Source organism: Artemia sp. Qi Xiang Cuo, chromosome 12 (genome assembly GCF_049724085.1).
Source record: "Artemia sp. Qi Xiang Cuo chromosome 12, ASM4972408v1, whole genome shotgun sequence".
Lineage (NCBI taxonomy): Eukaryota > Metazoa > Arthropoda > Branchiopoda > Anostraca > Artemiidae > Artemia > Artemia sp. Qi Xiang Cuo.
In genome coordinates, this window is record NC_142805.1 from 61,207,106 (window position 1) to 61,220,398 (window position 13,293).

Consider the following 13,293-nt stretch of genomic DNA (forward strand, 5'->3'; position numbering starts at 1 on the left):
TGGTATTGTTTAAACGATGGACGTTTTGATGGAGGAATAGATGTGTTTGGATGGAGGAATGAGTCTTTATTTGACAGGATTGAGTTTGTCATCACGAAGATTTGAGCTTGTTTTGATGGAGGGATGTTTTTATCTTATTGGAGGGATGAGCTTGTTTAATCGAGGGACGTTTAGATGGAGGAATAGGTTTGTTTTGATGGAGGACTGAGTCTATATTTGACAGGATTGAGTTTTTCATCACGAAGGTGTGAGTTTGTCTTGATGGAAGGGTGATTTTATCTTAATGAAGGGATGAGATTGTTTAAACGAGGGACGTGTAGAAGGTGGACTAGTTTTGATTTGATGAAGGAATGAGTCTGTATTTGACAGGACTGAGTTTGTCATCACGAAGTTTTGAGTTTGTTTTGATGGAGGGGTGATTATACCTTAATGGAGGGATGAGCTTATTTAAACAAGGGACGTTTTGATGGATGAATAGGTTTGTTTTGATGGAGGACTGAGTCTCTATTTGAAAGGAGTGAATTTGTCATCACAAAGATTTGAGTTTGTTGTGATGGAGGGGTGATTTTATCTTAATGGAGGGATGAGCTTGTTTAAACGAGGGACGTTTTGATGGAGGAATAGGTTTGTTTTGATGGAGGAATGAGTCTTTATTTGACAGGATTGAGTTTGTAATCACGACGGTTTGAGTTTGTTTTGAGGGAAGGGTGATATTATCTTAACGGAGGGATGATATTGTTTAAAAGAGTGACGTTTAGGTGGAGGAATAGGTTTGTTTTGATGTAGGAATTAGTCTCTATTTGACAGTATTGAGTTTGTCATCACGAAGTTTTGAGTTTGTTTTGCTGGAGGGGTGATTTTATCTTAATTGAGGGATGAGCTTGTTTAAACGAGGGACGTTTTGATGGAGGAATAGATTTGTTTTGATGGAGGAATGAGTCTTTATTTGACAGGATTGAGTTGGTCATCACGAAGATTTGAGTTTGTTTTGAGGGAGGGGTGATTTTATCTTAATGGAGGGATGAGTTTGTTTAAATGAGGGACGTTTCGATGGAGGAATAGATTTGTTTTGATGCAGGAATGAGTCTTTATTTGTCAGGACTGAGATTGTCATAAAGAAGATGTTAGTTTGGTTTGTTGGAGTTGTGATTTGATATTTATGGAGGGATGTGCTTGTTTAAACGAGGGACGTTTAGATGGAGGAATAGGTTTGTTTGATGGAGGAATGAGTCTCTATTTGACAGGATTGAGTTTGTCATCACGATGGTTTGAGTTTGTTTTGATGGAGGGGTGATTTTATCTTAATGGAGGGATGAGATTGTTTAAACGAGGGACGTTTTGATGGAGGAATAATTTTGTTTTGATGGAGGAATGAGTCTTTATTTGACAGGATTGAGTTTGTCATCACGAAGATTTGAGTTTGTTTTGATGGATGGGTGATTTTATCTTAATGGAGGGATGAGCTTGTTTAAACGAGGGACGTTTTGATGGATGAATGGGTTTGTTTTGAGGGAGGAATGCGTCTCTATTTGACAGGATTGAGTTTGTCATCACGAAGATTTGAGTTTGTTTTGATGGAGGGGTGATTTTATCTTAACGGAGGGATGAGCTTGTTTAAACGAGGGACGTTTTGATGGAGGAATAGGTTTGTTTTGATGGAGGAATGAGTCTTTATTTGATGGAGGGGTGATTTTATCTTAATGGAGGGATGAGCTTGTTTAAACGAGGGACGTTTTGATGGAGGAATAGATTTGTTTTGATGGAGGAATGAGTCTTTATTTGAGAGGATTGAGTTTGTCATCACGAAGATTTTAGTTTGTTTTGATGGATGGGTGATTTTATCTTAATGGAGGGATGAGCTTGTTTCAACGTGGGACGTTTTGATGGAGGACTGGTTTTGTTTTGATTGAGGTATGATTCTCTCTTTGACAGGATTGAGTTTTTAATCACGAAGATTTGTGTTTGTTTTGTTGGCGGGGTGATTTTATCTGAATGAAGGGATGAGATTGTTTAAACGAGGGACGTTTTGATGTAGGAATAGGTGTTTTTTTATGGAGGAATGATTCTTTATTTGATAGGACTGAGTTTGTAATCACGAAGATTTGTGTTTGTTTTGATGGAGGGGTGATTTTATCTTAATGAAGGGATGAGCTTGTGTAAACGAGATAAGTTTTGATGAAGGAATAGATTTGATTTGGTTGAGGACTGAGACTTTATTTGACAGTATTGAGTTTTTCATCAAGTAGTTTTGAGGTTTTTTTTCGTGAGTGGTGTTTTTATATTAATGGTTGTAGTAGATTTTATAATAGAGGGACGTATTGATGTATGACTTGGTTTGTTTTGATGGAGGAATGAGTCTCTTTTTGACCGGATTGAGTTTTTCATCACTATGTTTTGAGTTTCTTTTGATTGAGGGGTGTTTTTACCTTAAAGAAGTGATGTTCTTGTTTAAACTATTGTAGGTTTGATGGAGGAATAGTTGTGTTTTTATTGAAGAATGTGTCTGTATTTGATAGGATAGAGTTATTCATAACGAAGATATGAGGTTGTTTTGATGGATTGGTGATTTTATCTTAACAAATGTATGTGCGTGTTTAAAAGAGGGACGTTTTGTTGGATGTATAGATTTGTTTTGATGGAGGAATGAGTCTATATTTGACATGATTGAGTTTGTCATCACGAAGATTTGAGTTTGTGTTGATGGAGGGATGATTTTATCTTAATGGAGGGATGAGCTTGTTTAATAGAGTGACGTTTTGATGGATGACTATGTTTGTTTTGATGGAGGAATGAGTCTCTATTTGACAGGATTGAGTTTGTCATCACGAAGATTTGAGTTTCTTTTTAGGGATGGGTGATTTTATATTAATGAAGGGATGAGCTTGTTTAAACGAGGGAGGTTTTGTTGGATGACTAGTTTTGTTTTGGTGGAGGAATGAGTCTCTAATTGACAGGATTGAGTTTGTCATCATGAAGGTTTGAGTGCGTTTTGATGGAAGGGTTATTTTCTCCTACTGGAGGGATGAGATTGTTTAAACGTGGGACGTGTTGATGGAGTATTTGGTTTTTTTGATTGAGGAATGAGTCTTTCTTTGACAGGATTGAGTTCGTCATCTCGAAGTTTTGAGTTTGTTTTGATGGAGGAATAGTTTTTTTTTTATGGAGGAATGAGTCTTTATTTGACAGTATTGAGTTAGTCATCACGAAGATTTGAGTTTGTTTTGATGGAGGGGTGATTTTATCTTAATGGAGGGATGAGCTTGTTTAAACGAGGGACGTTTAGATGGAGGACTAGATTTGTTTTGATGGAGGAATGAGTCTTTATTTGACAGGACGGAGTTAGTAAACAAGAAGATTTGAGTTTGTGTTATGTGAGGGTTGGGTTTAGATTAAGGTAGTGTGGAGATTTTTTAAACGTGTGACGGTTTTTTGGAAGACTAGTTGTTTTTTTATGTAGGAAAGAGTATCTATTTGACATGATTGAGTTTGCCATCACGAAGATTTGAGTTTCTTTTGATGGAGGGGTGATTTTATCTTAATGAAGGGATGAGCTTGTTTAAACGAGGGACGTGTTGGTGGAGGAATAGATTTGTTTTGGTGGAGGAATTAGTCTCTAATTGACAGTATTGAGTTTGTAATCATTAAGTTTTGAGTTCGTTTTGATGGAAGGGTGATTTTATACTAATGGAGGGATGTGAGTGTTTAAACGAGGGACGTGTTGGTGGAGTACTAGATTTGTTTGATGGAGGAATGAGTCGTTATTTGACAGGTTTTAGTTCGTCATAACGAAGCTTTGAGTTTGTTTTGATGGATGGGTGATTTTAGATTAATGTAGGGATGAGCTTGTTTAAACGAGGGACTTTTAGATGGAGGAATAGGTTTTTTTTTATGGAGGAATGAGTCTTTATTTGACATGTTTGTGTTTGTCATCTCGAAGATGTGAGTTTGTTTTGAGTGCGGTGTGATTTTAGCTTAACGGAGGGATGTTCTTTATTAAATGAGTTACTTTTTGAATGTAGACGGGGTGTGTTTTTATTTAAGAATGAGTATTTAATTGACAAGACTGAGTTCGCCATCACGAAGGTTTGAGTTTGTTTTGATGGAGGGGTGGTTTTATCTTAATGGAGGGATGTGCTTGTTTAAACAAGGGACGATTTGATGGAAGAATAGTGTTTTTTTGATGGAGGAATTAGTATATATTTGACAGTATTGAGTTTGTAATCACTAAGTTTTGAGTTTGTCTTGATGGAGTGGTGATTTTATCTTAATGGAGGTAGGTGATTGTTTAAACGAGGGACGTTTTGATGGAGGAATAGATTTGTTTGGATGTAGGACTGAGTCTTTATTTGACAGGATTGAGTTTGTCATCACGAAGATTTGAGCTTGTTTTGATGGAGGGATGATTTTATCTTAATGGAGGGATGAGCTTGTTTAAACGAGGGACGTTTTGATGGAGGAATAGGTTTGTTTTGATGGAGGAATGATTCTCTATTTGACAGGATTGAGTTTGTCATCACGAAGATTTGAGTTTGTCTTGATGGTGGGGTGATTTTATCTTAATGGAGGGATGAGCTTGTGTAAACGAGGGAAGTTATGATGAAGGACTAGTTTTGATTTGATGAAGGAATGAGTCTGTATTTGACAGGACTGAGTTTGTCATCACGAAGGTTTGAGTTTGTTTTGATGGATGGGTGATTTTATCTTAATGGAGGGATGTGCTTGTTTAAACGATGGACGTTTTGATGGATGACTAGTTTTGTTTTGATGGAGGAATGAGTCTCTATTTGACAGGATTGAGTTTGTCATCACGCAGTTTTGAGTTTGTTTTGATGGATGGGTGATTTTATCTTAATGTAGTGATTAGCTTGTTTAAACGATGGACGTTTTTGTGTAGGAATAATTTTGTTTTGATGGAGGAATGAGTCTTTATTTGACAGGATTGAGTTTGTCATCACGAAGATTTGAGTTTGTTTTGATGGAGGGGTGATTTTATCTTAATGGAGGGATGAGCTTGTTTAAAAGAGGGACGTTTTGATGGAGGAATAGATTTGTTTTGATGGAGGAATGAGTCTTTATTTGACAGGATTGAGTTTGTCATCACGAAGATTTGAGTTTGTTTTGATGGAGGGGTGATTTTCGCTTTACGGTGGTAGTAGCTTGTTTAAACGTGGGTCTTTTAGATGTAGGAATAGTTTTGTTTTGATGGAAGATTGAGTCTTTATTTGATAGTATTGAGTTTGTCATAACTAAGATTTGAGTTTTTTTTGATGTAGGGGTGATTTTATCTTAATGGAGGGATGAGCTTGTTTAAACGAGGGATGTTCTGATGGATGAATAGTTTTGTTTTGATGGAGGAATGAGTCTATATTTGATAGGATTGAGTTTGTCATCACGAAGATTTGAGTTTCTTTTGATGGATGAGTGATTTTATCTTAACGGAGGGATGAGCTTGTTTAAACGAGGGACGTTTTGATGGAGGAATAGGTTTGTTTTGATGGAGGTATGAGTCTATATTTGACATGATCGAGTTTGTAATCTCGATGATTTGAGTTTGTCTTGATGGTGGGGTGATTTTATATTAACGGAGGGATGAGCCTGTGTAATCGAGGGACGTTTAGATGAAGTACTAGGTTTGTTTTGATGGAGGAATGAGTCTTTATTTGACAGGATTGAGTTTGTCATCACGAAGATTTGAGTTTGTTTTGAGGGAGGGGTGATTTTATCTTAATAGAGGGATGAGCTTGTTTAAACGAGGGACGTTTTGATGGAGGACTAGTTTTGTTTTGATGGAGGAATGAGTCTTTATTTGATAGGATTGAATTCGTCATCACGAAGATTTGAGTTTGTTTTGATGGAGGGGTGATTTTATCTTAATGGAGGGATGAGATTGTTTAAATGTAGGACGTTTTGATGTAGGAATAGATTTGTTTTGATGGAGGAATGAGTCTATATTTGACAGGATTGAGTTTGTCATCACGAAGGTTTGAGTTTGTTTTGATGGATGGGTGATTTTATCTTAATGGAGGGATGAGCTTGTTTAAACGAGGGACGTTTTGATGGAGGAATAGGTTTGTTTTGATGGAGGAATGAGACTCTATTTGACAGGATTGAGTTTGTCATCACGAAGATTTGAGCTTGTTTTGATGGAGGGGTGATTTTATCTTAATGGAGGGATGAGCTTGTTTAAACGAGGGACGTTTTGATGGATGAATAGGTTTGTTTTGATGGAGGAATGAGTCTCTATTTGACAGGATTGAGTTTGTCATCACGAAGGTTTGAGTTTGTTTTGATGGAGGTGTGATTTTATCTTAATGGAGGGATGAGCTTGTGTAAACGAGGGACGTGTTGGTGAAGTAATAGATTTGTTTTGAGGGAGGACTGAGTCTATATTTGAGAGGATTGAGTTTGTCATCACGAAGATTTGAGTTTGTTTTGATGGAGGGGTGATTTTATCTTAAAGGAGGGATGAGCTTGTTTAAACGAGGGACGTTTTGATGGAGGAATAGGTTTGTTTTGATGGAGGAATGAGTCTCTATTTGACAGGATTGAGTTGTCATCACGAAGATGTGAGTTTGTTTTGATGGAGGGGTGATTTTATCTTAATGGAGGGATGAGCTTGTTTAAACAAGGGACGTTTTGATGGAGGAATAGATTTGTTTTGCTGGAGGAATGAGTCTTTATTTGACAGGATTGAGTTTGTCATCACGATGTTTTGAGTTTGTATTGATGGAGGGGTGATTTTATATTAATGGAGGGATGAGATTGTTTAAACGAGGGACGTTTTGATGAAGGAATAGGTTTGTTTTGATGGAGGAATGTGTCTTTATTTGCCATGTGCGAGTTGTCATCTCGATTGTTTTAGTCCGTCTTGATGGCAGTGTGATTTTCGACTAATGGAGTGATGATATTGTGTAAATTAGTGTCGTTTATATGAATTACGAGGTTTGCTTGTATGGAGGACTGAGACTGTATTTGACATGATTGAGTTTGTCATCACGGAGATTTGAGTTTGTTTTGATGGAGGGGTGATTTTATCTTAATGGAGGGATGAGCGAGTTTAAACGAAGGAAGTTTAGATGATTTAATAAGTGTGCTTTGATGGAGTAATGTGTCACTAATTGACATGACTTAGTTCTTAATCTAGATTAGGTGTTCGTTGTTTGATGGAGGGGTGATTTTATCTTAATGGAGGGATGAGCTTGTTTAAACGAGGGACGTTTTTAGTTTTTTCGGGATGATGGTATAGCTAAGACAGTGTATCTATTTGATAGTAGAGAGTTTTTAATCACGAAGATATGAGTGTCTTTTAATGGAGGGGTGATTTTATCTTAATGAAGGGAAGTGCTTGTTTAAACAAGGGTCGTGTTGGTGGAGGAATAGATTTGTTTTGATGGAGGAATGAGTCTCTATTTGACAGGATTGAGTTTGTCATCACGAAGGTTTGAGTTTGTTTTGATGGAGGGGTGATTTTATCTTAATGGAGGGATGAGCTTGTTTAAACGAGGGACGTTTTGATGGAGGAATAGATGATAATTTCTTAAACCACATTGGCCTGACATCACATAAAGAAAGAAAAACGAGCAAAAATGGGGTTTTTATAGGCCAAATGACGATACTGAAAAAACAAAGCGAATATTTCGAGAGGACAAACGCCTCTCTTCTTCAGCACGAAACGAAACGATGTATCAATAAAAGCCAAAAATTAAAAGAATTAAAACCAACTACCTAACAACCATAAAAGCGAGTTATTCGCCAATATCCGTGATTTGCACAAAATCCAAAAAAACATGAACTGCCATCGACTGATACTAGCGAGCAACTGATAAAGGAAAGGAATCAATTCATTCACTCGAAAAAATAACACGAACCTTCAATTAAATAAGTTGGAAAACTATGTCATTTGATTTTGGATTTTAATTAAGGCATTTCTTGCAGACACCCGTTGAGACCTAAGGGGCTGTTCATGTGTTTGATTAGATGACTGGGAAAGAGGTTCAAGGTTTATTTCAGGGATTACTAACGTATCGGCTTCTCTTTTGAGAAAACAGAAATATGACTCTTTTATTCTTAAATCACCGGAATCTCTGTTTAAAGCTAGACCTAAATGTTGGTATTTATAAATTTCAACAGCTTCTCTGTAGTGCTGGACAATACCTTTATCATGCGAAATAAGACTAGCTTGACTAAACAAAATAGTATGGTCTGGTTTTTCAAAAATGTGCTCTGCAAGGGCAGAGTCAAAATTTTCTGGTTTTTTCCGCTTTTTAAGTGTATTATTAATTGAACTAGAATGCTGGGTTAATCTATCTGTTAGTCGCTGATTTGTTCTTCCGATATACCAAAGACCACACGAACAAGGAATTCTGTAGACACCGGAGTTTTCACCTATCGGGATAGGGTCTTTACCTTGATAAATTTGGGACCTGATAGTTTTTCTGGGTCTATAATAAGTGTAAATGTTATTTTTCCTTAGATTTTTGAAATGTGGTCTGAAATCCCTTTAATGTATGGGAGGCCAAGATAAACTGAATTTTCCCTTTGATTTGTGTTTTCTGTGGAACTATCTGATAATCTTTTAATGCGTTTTGTAATTACAGAATTTATTAAACTAATTGGATAACCATTCCCAAATAAAATATCTCTAAGATGGTTGAGTTCTAAATCCAAGAAACGTGTTGAACAGACTGTCAATGCTCTATCAACTAGAGAAGTGACAACTCCTCTTTTCACAGCTGTAGAATTATTGGAGTAATAAATTAAGTAACGGTCATTTTGTGTGGGTTTTATATATACACTAAACTCGAAACATGAATCATTTCGGTGCACCAGAACATCTAAGAAAAGAAGACGCCTCTCTATCTCTGATTCCTGAGTAAATTTCAGTTTTGGATCCAAGGAGTTGAGCAAGTGAACTCCTTAGGTCTCAAAGGGTGTCTGCAAGAAATGCCTTAATTAAAATCCGAAATCAAATGACATAGTTTTCCAACTTATTTAATTGCTGGTTCGTTTTGTTTTTTCGAGTGAATGAATTGATTCCTTTCATTTATCTGTTGCTCGCTAGTATCCGTCGATGGCAGTTCATGTTTTTTTGGATTTTGTGCAAATCGCGGATATTGGCGAATAACTCGCTTTTATGGTTGTTAGGTAGTTGGTTTTAATTCTTTGAATTTTTGGCTTTTATTGATACATCGTTTCGTTTCGCGCTGAAGAAGAGAGGCGTTTGTCCTCTCGAAATATTCGCTTTGTTTTTTCAGTATCCTCATTTGGCCTATAAAAACCCCATTTTTGCTCGTTTTTCTTTCTTTATGAGGAATAGATTTGTTTTGATGGAGGAATGAGTCTTTATTTGACAGGATTGAGTTTGTCATCACGAAGATTTGAGTTTGTTTTGATGGAGGGGTGATTTTATCTTAATGGAGGGATGAGCTTGTTTAAACGAGGGACGTTTTGATGGAGGAATAGTTTTGTTTTTATGGAGGACTGAGTCTTTATTTGACAGGATTGAGTTTGTCAACACGAAGATTTGAGTTTTTTTTGAGTGAGGTGTGATTTTATCTTAATTGAGGGAGGAGAGATTTTAAAAGTGTTACGTTAAGTTTGAGGTAGAGTTGTGGTTTTATTGAAGAATGATTATTTATTTGACAAGATTGAGTTAGTCATCACTAAGATTTGAGTTTGTGTTGATGGAGGGGTGGTTTTATCTTAATGGAGGGATGTGTTTGTTTAAATGAAGGACGGTATGATGGAGGAATAGATTTGTTTTGATGGAGGAATGAGTCTCTATTTGACAGGATTGAGTTTGTCATCACGAAGATTTGAGTTTGTTTTTATGGAGGGGTGATTTTATCTTAACGAAGGGATGGTCTTGTTTAAACGAGAGACGTTTTGATGAAGGACTAGATTTGTTTTGATGGAGGCATGAGCATCTTATTGAGATGAGTGAGTGTGTAATCATTATGATTTGAGGGCGTCTTGAGGTAAGACTGTGTGGATACGATGGGTTTTAGCGGCGTGTTTAATCGAGTGAAGTGTATATTATGTACGGGGGTTGTTTTGATGTATTACTGATTATCTCATATAAATGTGTGTGTGTTTAATAACGTTTTTGTTTTTGCTTCTTGATGTTGGGGTGTTTTGAGAGGTCCTGAGTTATGGTCGTTTGTCTACAAGTGAAGTTAAGATTTATGACTGGTTTTGTTTTGAAGGATGAATGACTCTCTATTTTACAGTATATAGTTATTAATCACGAAGGTTGGAGTGTGTTTTGATAGAGTAATGATTTTATCTTACCGGAGGGATAGGCTTGTTTAAACGAGGGACGTTTTGGTGGAGGAATAGGTTTGTTTTGATGGAGGATTGAGTCTATATTTGACAGGATTGAGTTTGTCATCACGAAGATTTGAGTGTGTTTTGATGGAATGGTGATTTTATCTTAATGGAGGGATGAGCTTGTGTAAACAAGGGACGTTTTGATGGATGAATAGGTTTGTTTTGATGGAGGAATGAGTCTGTATTTGAAAGGATTGAGTTTGTCATCACAAAGATTTGAGTTTGTTTTGATGGAGGGGTGATTTTATCTTAATGTAGGGATGAGCTTGTTTACACGAGGGACGTATTGATGGAGGACTAGATTTGTTTTGATGGAGGAATGAGTCTCTATTTGACAGGATTGAGTTTATCATCACGAAGTTTTGTTTTTGGCTTGAGGGCGGTTTTTTTTTCTATGTCCGGATTGATTATTTATAATAACTTTGTTACGTTTATTTTGTTTTAGAGGGTTGTTTGATGGAATCCATTGTCTCGAATTTACAGTACATTGAGTTTATTATCGGATGGTTGATCGTGTGGTGAGTTTGTGATTTGAATAGCTTAATAGAGGGATGATCTTGTTTAAACTAGGGAAGTTTTGATTGAGGAATAGGTTTTTTTTGATGGAGGAATGAGTCTCTATTTGAATGGATTGAGTTTGTCATCACGAAGATTTGAGTTTGTTTTGATGGAGGGGTGATTTTATCTTAATGGAGGGATGAGCTTGTTTAAACAAGGGACGTTTTGATGGAGGAATAGCTTTGTTTTGATGGAGGAATGAGTCTCTATTTGACAGGATTGAGTTTGTCATCACGAATATTTGAGTTTGTTTTTATGGAGGGGTGATTTTATCTTAATGGAGGGATGAGCTTGTTTAAACGAGGGACGTTTTGATTGAGGAATAGTTTTGTTTTGATTGAGGACTGAGTCTATATTTTAAAGGATTGAGTTTGTCATCACAAAGCTGTGAGTGTCTTTTGATTGATGGGTGATTTTATCTTTAGGGAGGGATGAGCTTGTTTAATTGTGTTACGTTTAGATGTAGGTATAGGTTTGTTTTGATGTAGGACTGAGTATCTATTTTACAGGATAGAGATTGTCATCTAGATTGTGTTAGGTTGTTATTATTGAGGGATGATGTTACATTACCGTAGGGATGAGCTTGTTTTAAAGAGGGACGTTTTGATGGAGGAATAGGTTTGTGTTGATGGAGGAATGAGTCTCTATTTGACAGGATTGAGTTTGTCATCACGAAGTTTTGAGTTTGTTTTGATGGAGGGGTGATTTTATCTTAATAGAGGGATGAGCTTGTTTAAACAAGTGAAGTGTTGATGGAGGAATAGGTTTGTTTTGATGGAGGAATGAGTCTATATTTGACAGGATTGAGTTTGTCATCACGAAGATTTGAGTTTCTTTTGATGGAGGGGTGATTTTATCTTAATGAAGGTATGAGCTTGTTTAAAAGAGGGACGTGTTGGTGGAGGAATAGTTTTGTTTTGATGGAGGAATGAGTCTTTATTTGACAGGATTGAGTTTGTCATCACAAAGATTTGAGTTTGTTTTGATGGATGGTTGATTTTATCTTAATGGAGGGATGAGATTGTTTAAACGAGGGACGTTTTGATGGAGGAATAGGTTTGTTTTGATGGAGGAATGAGTCTATATTTGACAGGATTGAGTTGTCATCACGATGTTTTGAGTTTGTTTTGATGGAGGGGTGATTTTATCTTAATGGAGGGATGAGCTTGTTTAAACGAGGGACGTTTTGATGGATGAATAGGTTTGTTTTGATGGAGGAATGAGTCTATATTTGAAAGGATTGAGTTTTTCATCACAAAGTTTTGAGTTTGTTTTTATGGAGGGGTGATTTTATCTTAATGGTGGGATGAGCTTGTTTAAAAGAGGGACGTTTTGATGGAGGAATAGTTTTGTTTTGATGGAGGAATGAGTATCTCTTTGACAGGATTGAGTTTGTCATCAAGATTATTTGAGTTTGTTTGGATGGAGGGGTGGTTTTATCTTAATGGAGGGATGGGCTTGTTTAAACGAGGGACGTTTTGATGGAAGAATAGGGTTGTTTTGATGGAGGAATGAGTCTATAATTGACAGGATTGAGTTTGTCATCACGAAGTTTTGAGTTTGTCTTGATGGAGGGGTGATTTTATCTTAACGAAGGGATGTGCTTGTTTAAACGAGGGACGTTTAGGTGGAGGAATAGTTTTGTTTTGATGGAGGAATGAGTCTATATTTGACAGGATTGAGTTTGTCATCACGAAGCTTTGTGTTTGTTTTGATGGAGGGATTATTTTATCTTAATGGAGGGATGAGCTTGTTTCAACGAGGGACGTTTTGATGGAGGAATGGGTTTGTTTTGATTGAGGAATGAGTCTCTTTTTGACAGGATTGAGTTTGTAATCACGAAGATTTGAGTTTGTTTTGATGGAGGGGTGATTTTATCTTAATGGAGGGATTAGCTTGTTTAAACGAGGGACGTTTTGATGGAGGAATAGTTTTGTTTAGATGGAGGACTGAGTCTCTATTTGAAAGGATTGAGTTTGTCATCACGAAGAGTTGAGTGTGTTTTGATGGAGGGGTGATTTTATCTTAATGGATGGATGAGCTTGTTTAAACGAGGGACGTTTTGATGGAGGAATAGTTTTGTTTTGATGGAGGAATGAGTCTTTATTTGACAGGATTGAGTTTGTCATCACGGAGATTTGAGTTTGTTTTGATGGAGGGGTGATTTTATCTTAATGGAGGGATCAGCTTGTTTAAACGAGGGACGTTTTGATGGAGGAATAGGTTTGTTTTGATGGAGGAATGAGTCTCTATTTGACAGGATTGAGTTTGTCATCACGAAGTTTTGAGTTTGTTTTGATGGAGGGGTGATTTTATCTTAATGAAGGGATGAGCGTGTTTAAACGAGGGACGTGTTGGTGGAGGAATAGATTTGTTTTGATGGAGGAATGAGTCTATATTTGAGAG

General features: G+C 36.7%; 1 protein-coding gene across 1 annotated transcript in view; it reads right to left on the reverse strand.

The window, feature by feature from the left end:
- The window catches only part of Sec5 (exocyst complex component secretory 5), a 142,848-nt gene that overhangs the window by 41,274 nt on the left and 88,281 nt on the right, over positions 1–13,293 (reverse strand). The gene's annotated exons all lie outside the window — the stretch shown is intronic.